The sequence below is a fragment of the Thermobia domestica genome, unplaced genomic scaffold, assembly GCF_964235325.1.
Source record: "Thermobia domestica unplaced genomic scaffold, izTheDome1.hap1.1 HAP1_SCAFFOLD_371, whole genome shotgun sequence".
In the NCBI taxonomy this organism is placed as follows: domain Eukaryota; kingdom Metazoa; phylum Arthropoda; class Insecta; order Zygentoma; family Lepismatidae; genus Thermobia; species Thermobia domestica.
The window spans coordinates 142,501-155,710 of NW_027656084.1; positions in this window are offsets into that span (position 1 = coordinate 142,501).

Sequence of the window (13,210 nt, forward strand, 5' to 3'; positions counted from 1 at the left end):
AATTTGGTTGTTTACGCTCACACTTGTGTACTTTTCAGATGAGGTATATATATATATATATATATATATATATATGTTCTTTTCAGAGCGCGACAAGTGTCTCATGTGGAATGTTCCATATGCTCATAATTGCCGACTTTTTTTTTCATTTGCTCATAATTGCCGACTTCACCTTTTCCCACTCGCTCACACTTGCCGATCTTTACTTCTTTTCACATACTTAAAAGTGTTAGTAAGGGGAACATGGGTCTCATGATAAGCACGGGCTCCTCTATATGACGGCAACTAAGCCATCCATCACCGACATGGTTTACCTTCTCGCTCCCGTTAAACTTAAGCGTGCACGCACTGGTTTAATTGACGGCAACTGCGCCCTCCATCACCGCCACAATTTACCGTATGCTTTCTTTTGTTGAATTTCATTAGTTTACACTTATGTGCTGATTTCTTAATTTGGTTGTTTTCGCTCACAGTTGTGTATTTTCCTGATGAGGTATATAGTGTCTTATGTGGAATGTTCCATATGCTCATAATTGCCGACTTTTTTGTTTTGCTCATAATTGCCGACTTTACCTTTTCCCACTCGCTCACACTTGCCGATCTTTATTTTTTTTTACACATACATAAAAGTGTTAGCAAGGGGAACATGGGTCTCATGATAAGCAGGGGCTCCTCTGTATGACGGCAACTAAAGCATCCATCACCGACAAAGTTTACCTTCTCGCTCCCGTTAAACTTAAGCGTGGACGGATTAGTTTACATGACGGTAACTGCGCCCTCCATCACCGCCATAATTTACCATTTACCGTATGCTTTCTTTTCTTGATCTTCATTTGCTTTCAGTTATGTGCTGTTCTCTTTTTTTTTTTTTTTTTTTAATTTCCTTACTTTCGCTCACAGTTGTTGTGTAATTTCCAGACGATGTATATATATCCTCTTGAGAGTACAACAAGTGTCTTATCACACTTTTATGTTCTTTTTATTTATTTAATTCTCCCATTTGGAATATTCCATATGCTCATAATTGCTGTTTTTTTTTTTTTTTTTTCATTTGCTCATAATTGCCGACTTTACGTTTTCGCACTCGCTCGCACTTGCTGATCTTGACTTGTTTTCACATACATGAAAGTGTTAGCAAGTGGAACATGGGTCTCACGATAGACAGGGGTTTCTCTATATGACGGCAACTAAGCCATCCATCACCGACATGGTTTACCTTCTCGCTCCCGTTAAACTTAAGCGTGGACGGACTTGTTTACATGACGGTAACTGCGCCCTCCATCACCGCCACAATTTACTGTATGCTTTATTTTGTTGAACTTCATTAGGTTACACTTATGTGGTGATTTCGTTTTAAATTTGGTTGTTTTAGATCACAGTTGTGTGCTTTCTATCGACTCAAATTTCCAGACGATGTGTGTATCTTCTCGTGAGAGTACAACAAAGGTCTTATTTTCTTTTTAATTTTTACCACATATTTTTAAGTATGATAATGGTTTATTTATTTATTTATTTATTTATTTATTTTTGAACTTCACAGCCCTGTATTTCCATTTTGAATTTTTACCTACCTCGTCATTCATTTGCTGTGTTCTTCCCTTAGAAGTATTTAATTTTTATTAAATTATTTATTTATTTAATCTCGTTGAGAAAAATTCGTGTTCACAGAAAGAAATTATTCTTTCACTACCGAGGTGGCACACGCCAACACCGCGTTTTATCGGATTTCTGCCGTTCCTTCCCATATACTTTGCTGTTGCTATAGTGTGCACGAAGTCCCTTGAAATTTTAACCTATCTGCCACGATTATGCACCGGAGCAAAGAGATGCAATAAACCTATCTTTTCTTTCGGGGGGGGGGGGGGGAGTTGGGTTTGTGAGAAAAACCATGGATGAATTTTTATATATATTCCGTGTCACTGCGGTTAAATATATATTCTTTACATATTTCTTTACTTTGCCATGCTTTTCCTTACTTTTCAGTGCTTTGCCATGGTTTGGGTTGAAATTTCACTTTTGTAGTTAGAACAGTTTTGTTAAAAACGTGATTTGCAATAACAACAATTTCAAACATTAGCAAAAAGTAAAAATATTGGAATTTGCATTATTTCTGTATCAGCCACCTCGTGGCTAAGCCGTTAATATATGCGCTTCTGGCGTTAGGGATCCAAGTTTTATTCCGGCAAACAGCCTGGGTCGTTCGCCTCCCGTATTAAGCCAAATTTCAACTTTCTTGCACATATTTATTACTATTATTAGTATTATTATTAAAAATGAAATTAAATGAAATCTTCAAGATTTACGTCCCACAATTATGCTGGGATCAAGGTACACCTCATGTAGAAATTGCACTATTCTGGTTTGAATAGTTTCGTTAAAATAGTGGGAGAACGTAATTTACAAAAAAAAAAAAAAAAAAAAAAAAAAACATGACCACAAGTGTGAGCGAAATGTAAAAGTTTTCCAATTTACTTTCTTACTCTGTTATTGCTCACCCATTAGCACAGAATAGTATCTGGTTAAGTGACATTTATGTTGCTTTACTTCTTACCGCATTTTTTAAACCTTATAAATTGTGACGGCAAGTGTGAGCATTTTGACGGCACGTGTGAGCATTTTGACGGCAACTGTGAGCATGTTGACGGCAACTATGAGCCTTATCTGCGCAAATATGAGAGTACTAATATTATACATATTTCAATGCACAGTGTTTAGGTACAGGTAGGCTGGTAATGTCACTAATCTATCTTTCGTCAAGATAGTGGAAAAACAGAATCTGGGATGACCGTCATTCCGAATGTGAAGGAATAAACAACAGTGTTGTTGTTTGCTCTCTCCCTACATCATTGTTCATTAATTGAAGCTGGAATGGATATTAGTGATTTCTTTTCATTATTTCTATGTTTATCCCCCCCCCCCACACACACACACACTGCTCTAACGATTGTCTTATTTTTACGGTGCATGCCCACACATCTTCATTTCCAATAAACCTCGTTTTAGCCGGAAAATTTTCAACCCTCCGCTACATTTTGAACTGTAATAACTTTTTTAATTATTTATTATTATTATTATTATTATTATTATTATTATTATTTTTATCATTTTTGTAAATGTGAATATAAAAATTCCTAATAACCTACTGCGATATACTGTGTTTGCATATATTCCGTTTAGAAATATTACTATTCTAGTTTTATTGGTTTTTCTATTCGTAGTGGGAAGAAAATGATTTCAATTTCTCATCTATCCTTGCAGGTAGCGTTCAAAGCCCTTGACGGCCAGTGTGGTCTGTGCTTGCAGTAATATTTTCAACCTTCTGCACCAATTTGAAGTATATTTTCCTTCATAAAATTGGAGTTACTACAATTCTTTATATCAATTCCCGTGCACAGTATTTTCATACACTTTCTGTGCAAATTGCACTATTCTGGTTTGAATAATTTCCCAAAAATAGTGTAGAAACGTAATTTCAAACAAGCTTGACCACAAGGGTGAGCGAAATGTAATGGTATTCCAATTTACATTCTCACTCTCTTATAGTTCACCCATTGACGCAGAATAGTATATAGTTAAATAAATTTTATATTGTTTTCCTTTTTATCAATATTTTTCCTCGTCTCACCTTCCACCACAGTATCCACACATCTTTGCGGCAATCGAAACCTGTCTTCGCCGACAAAATTTTAACCCTCCGGTAAAAGAGAAACTGAATTTTCTCTGTTAGTAATTTGTATATACAAACTGTTTGTACGTTGTCGCATGTACTGTGTTTAAGTACGTCTTGTGTAGAACTTTCACTATTCTAGCTTCTACGGTCTCTTTACAATTGAGAAAGAACATGATTTTGTGTTCTCCTCTACACCTGCCGGCTGCGTTCGCAGTTTTCGACGGTCAGTGTGGCCTCTGTTTGCCGTCAAATGTTCAACCTTCTGTAACATTTTAAAGTTTTATATATATATGGCGATACAACAATTCTTTTTATGAACTTCCCTGTAAAGTATGTAGGTTCACGTCTTGCAGAAATTAAATTAATCGGGTACGAATAGTTTTCTTGCAATAGTACAAAAACTTAATTTGGAATAAAAATGACCACAAGTGTGAGCAAAATGTAAAATTCTTCTTATTTACTTTCTTACTCTATTATAGGTCGCCCATTGAAAGAGTAAACTATATGGTGAAATAAAATTTATGTTGTTTTTCTTTTTATCACTATTTTTCTTCTTTTCATTTTCCCTCACAATGTCCGCACATCTTGGCGGACAGCAAAGCCTGTCTTCGCGGACAAAATTTGCGGTGCTGCTTACAAAATGCCTACGTTTGAAAAGATATATCATGTCTCAATTGTACCTGTGAATTAACAACGATATGTTATTCGGTTCATCGACATTCACATTCCAACATATCTGTCATCAGTCACTTAGCTCATCCCTTAAGTACACGCATAAAAGAGGTCCTAATTTTCATGCTCGTTCACACGAATATTCAGTTTATTTCATATTACGGAATTCCATTGAACGCTCCTTTGTAAAAAAAAAAAAAAAAAAAAAAAAAAAAAAAAAAAAAAAACCTCCAGGTTTTGATTCCGCTGACAGCGTTCAATTTCAACTTTAGGCTGGATTTTGAGCTCTCATGGCGATAAGCGGTTAAAGTTTTCCATGGGAGATACGTGTTCAACTTTGGGCATATTGACGGCAACCATGAACCATTATGTTGCCACCTATGAGACTTAAGTCCGCAATTATGAACGAAAAGTCGGCAACTATGAGCGTTTTGACGGCAACTGTGAGCCCTGGGTCGGCAATTATGAACAAAAGTCGGCAACTATGAGCATCATGAAAGCGAGTGTGAGCACTTTGGAAGCACCTGTGAACATTCTGAAGTCAACTGTGAGTATTTTGAAGATAAGCATGAAAAATTATGTTTTCAATTGTGAGCCCTATATTCGCAAATATGAACGAAAAGTCGGCAACTATGAGCGTTTTGACGGCAACTGTGAGCCCTGGGTCGGCAATTATGAACAAAAGTCGGCAACTATGAGCATCGTGAAAGCGAGTGTGAGCACTTTGGAAGCACCTGTGAACATTCTGAAGCCAAATGCGAGTATTTTGAAGATAAACATGAAAAATTATGTTTTCAATTGTGAGCCCTATATTCGCAAATATGAACGAAAAGTCGGCAACTATGAGCATCATGAAAGCGAGTGTGAGCACTTTGGAAGCACCTGTGAACATTCTGAAGTCAACTGTGAGTATTTTGAAGATAAGCATGAAAAATTATGTTTTCAATTGTGAGCCCTATATTCGCAAATATGAACGAAAAGTCGGCAACTATGAGCGTTTTGACGGCAACTGTGAGCCATAGGTCGGCAATTATGAACAAATAGTCGGCAACTATGAGCACTTTATCGGTAAATGTGAGCATGCTGACGGCTTGAGTGAGGAATCTGACGGCAACTGTGAGCCTTTTGACAGCAACCATGAAACATTTAACTTACACTATCAACTGTATATTTCATATTATGAATGAAAGGTCGACAACTATGAGCCTTGTGAGAGCGAGTGTTAGCAATTTCAGGGTTAGTGTGAAAATTGTCAAGGCAACGGAGAGTATTTGGAAGGTAAACATAAACTACAATGTCGGCAACTTTGACCCCAATGTCCGCAATTATGAACGAAAAGTCGGCAACTATGAGCGTTTTGACGGCAAGTGTGAGCACCCTGAAAGTACGTGTGAACATTCTGAAGCCAACTGCTAGTATTTTCAAGATAAACATGAAAAATTATGTATTCAATTGTGAGCTCTATATCCGCAATTATGAACGAAAAGTCGACAACTATGAGCGTTTTGATGGCAACTGTGAGCCTTGGGTCGGCAATTATGAACAAAAAGTCGGCAACTATGAGCATCATGAAAGCGAGTGTGAGCACTTTGGAAGCACGTGTGAACATTGTGAAGCCAACTGCGAGTATTTTGAAGATAAGCATGAAAAATTATGTTTTCAACTATGAGCCCTATATCCGCAAATATGAACGAAAAGTCGGCAACTATGATCGTTTTGACGGCAAGTGTGAGGATTTTGACGGCTAGTGTGAACCTTCTCATGGTAACTGTGAGCTCTATGTCCGCAATTATGAACGAATTGTGGGCAACTATGAGCATTTTGACGGCTTGTGTGAGGATCCTCATGGCAACTTTGAGCATTTTGATCCGATGATTCCTTCCACCTACTTCGATAAAAAAAAAAAAAAAAATGTTTTCGTACATTCTCGGTAGAGATTTCTCTTCTCTAGTTTCACTAGTTTTCTTTCTGTTGAGAAGAAGAAAAAAGAAAAGAAAAAGAAAGAAAATGGAAAGAAAGAAAAAATGAAAGAAAAGAAAAAAAAAAGATATCAAATTATGTACTCTCACGGGCGGTGTTCACGTTAAGCGTGGGCTCTGTTTGCCGTCAAATTTTCAAATTTCTACAACAATTTAGAGTATCTTTTCTTGTAGAAAAGTGCAGATACAATAATTCCTTACACGTACTCGAACGCATAATATCCAGGTACACTTGTTGTAGAAATTGCACTTCTCAGTTTTGAATAGTTTCCTTATAGTAGTGCAAAAGCTTAGTTTCGAATAAAAATGACCTCAAGTGTGAGCGAAATATAAATTTACTCTAATTTACTTTCATGCTCTATTATTGTTCACCCATTGAAAGAGTAAAGTATATGATTAAATAAAATTTATGTTATTATTATTATTTTTTTTCGCTTATCACTATTTTTCTTCTTTCCACTTTTCCGCACAATGTCAACACATCTTCGTGCACAGCTACACCTCTCTTAGTCGAAAACTTTTCAAACCTTCGGTAAAAGACAAACAAAAGTTTAGTTTGGTTAGCTTGTGGCTTCGCCCACAAAGCCCCTCCTTTTGAAGGTATTTCGCCCTTGCACCTCTTATTCTCACAATTCTAGGGAATTTCAAGTTTACTTTACTATTTCAACTAATTAAAAGATAAGATTTTGGATCCCAAGAAAACGCCTATTTAAATAGCGTGGGGATTTCTTCATCCTCCTTTAGACCCCTTAAACATTAAAAATATTCACTTTTGGCAATTTTGCTGTAGCTTAGTCTGGAAAGCCTACAATTATGCTAAATTTCATCATTGCAATCCTACCACAATTAACCGAACATTTTGGCGTGCAGAAGACGTCCCATATAAATGACATGAGAAAGACTTTTCAATTCCCCATAAAACCACTCTAAAGTTGAAAATTTTTACTTTGTACTGATTTACTTAGGTAACGCTAATGAAAACGTACAAGAATACCGAATTTCTCGTTTGTGTTCCAATTACAAGTAACTAAACTTTGAGATTACAAGTCTAAATAAAGGCCCATTTAAATAACATGGGGAATTTCTTCATTTCCTCTTTAGACCTCTTAAAAGTTAAAAATATTCACTTTTGACAATTTTCCTGTTGGTTAGTCCCGACAATCTACAATCATGTCGAAATTAGTTATTGTAGCCCTACAGGAAGTGCCCAATAATTTTGGGATGTCAAAGGTGTTTCATAGAAATAACATGGGAAATTTTTTGAGTTCCGCATAAAACCACGCTAAACTTGGAAATATATATCCAACTAGGTAAGACTTAGGAAAACGTACAAGTATACGGAATTTCAAAGTTTTATTAAAAGTACCTAAAATTTCAGATTATAGGTCCGCAAAACCGTCCATTTAAATAACATGGGAAATATCTTCATCGCCCCTTTAGACCAACTAAACATTCGAAATATTCACTTTAGGAAATTTTCCTGTGACTTACTCCCGAAAGGCTACAGTTTCGTCAAATATGGCCATTATAACTCTACAGGAAGTGCCTCATAATTTGCGGGTGTGAAAGGCGTCGTATACGTAAAGCCTTCGTTGCTTTTTTTTTTTCTTACCACATTTAGTAATTTTATAAATTTTGAGGACATGTAAAAGAATTTTGACGGCAAGTGTGAGCAGTTTGACGGCTAGTGTTACAACGATAAAATACAATTCGCTGTAGCCTTGGTTCCTTATTTTCTTATAATACATACGAGCCACATCAAAATAACAATGTTTCCATTACGTGGTTTCTCTCCATTTATATATATATATATATATATATATATATGTATTATTTATCTGATTGCCTGCCAACTAGATATTGAAAACCTTATTATTTTATGACATATGAATATCTTTTTTTTTTGTATATTTGATAATTCTATATTTTTAACTAACTTCTTCTTCGAAATTAACCTATGTTAGTACATATAAAGAAATACTCATTGCCCAAGTACCGCTGTAGCGTGAACCATCTGACGGCAAGTGTGAGCCCATGTCCAAAATTATGAACGAAAAGTCGGCAACTATGAGCGTGTTCACGGCAACTGTGAGGCCTTGGCCGGCAATTATGAACAAAAAGTCGGCAACTATGAGCATCATGAGAACTAGTGTGAGCACTTTGAAAGCACGTGTGAACATTCTGAAGCAAACTGCGAGTATTTTCAAGATAAGCATGAAGAATTATGTTTTCAATTGTGAGCCCCATAACTGCAATTATCAACAAAAAGTCGGCAACTATGAACGAAAAGTCGGCAACTATGAGCAGCGTGAAAGCCAGTGTGAGCACCTTGAAAGCACATGTGAACTTTCTGGAGCAAACTGCGAGTATTTTCAAGATAAGCATGAAGAATTATGTTTTCAATTGTGAGCCCCATATCCGCAATTATGAACGAAAACTAGGCAACTATGAGCGTTTTGAATGCAACTGTGAGGCCTTGGTCGGCAATTATGAACGAATGGTCGGCAACTATGAGCACTTTTTTTTTTTTAATGTGAACATTCTGACGGCTTGCGTGAGGAATCTGACGGAAACTGTGAGGCTTTCGACAACAACCATGAACCATTTAACTTACACTATCAGCAGTATGTTAGATATTATGAATGAAAAGTCGGCAACTATGAGCATCGTGGAAACGAGTGTGAGCATTTTGAAAGTACGTGTGAAGATTCTGAAGGCAACTGTAAGTATTTTGAAGATGGGCACGAACGAATATGTAGGCAAATATGAGCCCTTTGTCCGCAATTATGAACGAAAAGTCGGCAACTATGAACGTTTTGACGGCAACTGTGAGGCCTTGGTCGGCAATTATGAACGAATAGTCGGCAACTATGAGCACTTTTTTTTTAATGTGAGAATTCTCACGTTTTGCGTGAGCATTGTGACAGAAACTGTGAGGCTTTTGACACCAACCGTGAACCATTTAAGTTACACTATCAGCAGTATGTTAGATATTATGAATGAAAAGTCGGCAACTATGAGCATCGTGGAAGCGAGTGTGAGCATTTTTAAAGTACGCGTGAACATTCTGAAGGCAGCTGTGTGTATTCTGAGGATGAGCATGAAACATTATGTAGGAAACTATGAGCCCTTTGTCCGCAATTATGAACAAAAAGTCGGCAACTATGAGCGTTTTGACGGCAACTGTGAGGCGTTGGTCGGCAATTATAAACATGTAGTCGGCAACTATGAGCGTTTTGACAGCAACTGTGAGGCCTTGGTCGGCAATTATGAACGAATGGTCGGCAACTATGAGCACATTTTTTTTTTCTAATGTGAGGATTATCACGGCTTGTCTGAAGAATCTGGCCGCAACTGTGAGACTTTTCACAGCAACTGTGAACCATTTAACTTACACTATCAGCATTATGAATGAAAAGTCGGCAACTAAGAGCATTGTGTAAGAGAGTGTGAGCATTTTGAAACTACGTGTGAACATTCTGAAGGCAACTGTGAGTATTTTTAGGATGAGCACGAATCAGTATGTGGGCAACTATGAGCCCTTTGTCCGCAATTATGAACGAAATGTCGGCAACTATGAGCGTTTTGACGGCAACTGTGAGGAGTTGGTCGGCAATTATGAGCAAATAGTCGGCAACTATGAGCACTTTTTTTTTTTTTGAATGTGAGCATTCTGACGGCTTGTGTCAAGAATCTGACCGCAACTATGAGACTTTTGACAGCAACCATCAACCATGTAACTTACACTATCAGCATTATGAATAAAAAGTCGGCAACTATGACCATCGTGGGAGCGAGTGTGAGCTTTTTGAAAGTACGTGTGAACATTCTGAAGGCAACTGTGAGTATTTTGAAGATAAGCACGAAACATTATGTAGGCAACTATGAGCCCTTTGTACGCAATTATGAACGAAAAGTCGGCAACTATGAGCGTTTTGACGGCAACTGTGAGGAGTTGGTCGGCAATTATGAGCAAATAGTCGGCAACTATGAGCACTTTTTTTTTTTGAATGTGAGCATTCTGACGGCTTGTGTCAAGAATCTGACCGCAACTATGAGACTTTTCACAGCAACTGTGAACCATTTAACTTACACTATCAGCATTATGAATGAAAAGTCGGCAACTAAGAGCATTGTGTAAGAGAGTGTGAGCATTTTGAAACTACGTGTGAACATTCTGAAGGCAACTGTGAGTATTTTTAGGATGAGCACGAATCAGTATGTGGGCAACTATGAGCCCTTTGTCCGCAATTATGAACGAAAAGTCGGCAACTATGAGCGTTTTGACGGCAACTGTGAGGCCTTGGTCGGCAATTATGAACGAATAGTCGGCAACTATGAGCACTTTTTTTTTAATGTGAGAATTCTTACGTTTTGCGTGAGCATTGTGACAGAAATTGTGAGGCTTCTGACACCAACCATGAACCACTTAAGTTACACAATCAGCAGTATGTTAGATATTATGAATGAAAAGTCGGCAACTATGAGCATCGTGGAAGCGAATGTGAGCATTTTGAAACTACGTGTGAACATTCTGAAGGCAACTATGAGTATTTTGAAAATGAGCTGGAACCATTAAGTAGGCAACTATGAGCCCTTTGTACGCAATTATGAAGGAAAAGTCGGCAACTATGAACGTTTTGACGGCAACTGTGAGGCCTTGGTCGGCAATTATGAACGAAAAGTCGGCAACTATGAGCGTTTTGACGGCAACTGTGAGGCTTTGGTCGGCAATTATGAACGAATAGTCGGCAACTATGAGCGTTTTGACGGCAACTGTGAGGCCTTGGTCGGCAATTATGAACGAATGGTCGGCAACTATGAGCGTTTTGACGGCAACTGTGAGGCCTTGGTCGGCAATTATGAACGAAAAGTCGCCAACTATGAGCGTTTTGATGGCAACTGTGAGGCCTTGGTCGGCAATTATGAACGAATGGTCGGCAACTATGAGCACTTTTTTTCTTAATGTGAGCATTCTGACGGCTTATGCAAATAATGTGACGGGAACTGTGAGCCTTTTGATAGCAACCATGATCCATTTAACTTACACTATCAGCAGTATGTTAGATATTATGAATGAAAAGTCGGCAACTATGAGCATCGTGGAAGCGAATGTGAGCATTTTGAAACTACGTGTGAACATTCTGAAGGCAACTATGAGTATTTTGAAGATGAGCTGGGACCATTAAGTAGGCAACTATGAGCCCTTTGTACGCAATTATGAACGAAAAGTCGGCAACTATGAGCGTTTTGACGGCAACAGTGAGAAGTTGGTCGGCAATTATGAGCAAATAGTCGGCAACTATGAGCCCTTTTTTTTTTTTTTTTTTGAATGTGAGCATTCTGACGGCTTGTGTCAAGAATCTGACCGCAACTATGAGACTTTTGACAGCAACCATCAACCATGTAACTTACACTATCAGCATTATGAATAAAAAGTCGGCAACTATGACCATCGTGGGAGCGAGTGTGAGCTTTTTGAAAGTACGTGTGAACATTCTGAAGGCAACTGTGAGTATTTTGAAGATAAGCACGAAACATTATGTAGGCAACTATGAGCCCTTTGTACGCAATTATGAACGAAAAGTCGGCAACTATGAGCGTTTTGACGGCAACTGTGAGGAGTTGGTCGGCAATTATGAGCAAATAGTCGGCAACTATGAGCACTTTTTTTTTTTTGAATGTGAGCATTCTGACGGCTTGTGTCAAGAATCTGACCGCAACTATGAGACTTTTGACAGCAACCATCAACCATTTAACTTACACTATCAGCAATATGTTAGATATTATGAATGAAAAGTCAGCAACTATGAGCATCATGGAAGCGAGTGTGCGCATTTTGAAATTACGTTTGAACATTCTGAAGGCAACTGTGAGTATTTTGAAGATGAGCACGAACCATTATGTAGGCAACTATGAGCCCTTTGTACGCAATTATGAACAAAAAGTCGGCAACTATGAGCGTTTTGACGGCAACTGTGAGGCCTTGGTCGGCAATTATGAACGAATGGTCGGCAACTATGAGCACTTTTTTTCTTAATGTGAGCATTCTGACGGCTTGTGCAAATAATGTGACGGGAACTGTGAGCCTTTTGATAGCAACCATGATCCATTTAACTTACACTATCAGCAGTATGTTAGATATTATGAATGAAAAGTCGGCAACTATGAGCATCGTGGAAGCGAATGTGAGCATTTTGAAACTACGTGTGAACATTCTGAAGGCAACTATGAGTATTTTGAAGATGAGCTGGAACCATTAAGTAGGCAACTGTGAGCCCTTTGTACGCAATTATGAAGGAAAAGTCGGCAACTATGAACGTTTTGACGGCAACTGTGAGGCCTTGGTCGGCAATTATGAACGAATAGTCGGCAACTATGAACGTTTTGACGGCAACTGTGAGGCTTTCGTCGGCAATTATGAACGAAAAGTCGGCAACTATGAGCGTTTTGACGGCAACTGTGAGGCTTTGGTCGGCAATTATGAACGAATAGTCGGCAACTATGAGCGTTTTGACGGCAACTGTGAGGCCTTGGTCGGCAATTATGAACGAATGGTCGGCAACTATGAGCGTTTTGACGGCAACTGTGAGGCCTTGGTCGGCAATTATGAACGAAAAGTCGCCAACTATGAGCGTTTTGATGGCAACTGTGAGGCCTTGGTCGGCAATTATGAACGAATGGTCGGCAACTATGAGCACTTTTTTTCTTAATGTGAGCATTCTGACGGCTTGTGCAAATAATGTGACGGGAACTGTGAGCCTTTTGATAGCAACCATGATCCATTTAACTTACACTATCAGCAGTATGTTAGATATTATGAATGAAAAGTCGGCAACTATGAGCATCGTGGAAGCGAATGTGAGCATTTTGAAACTACGTGTGAACA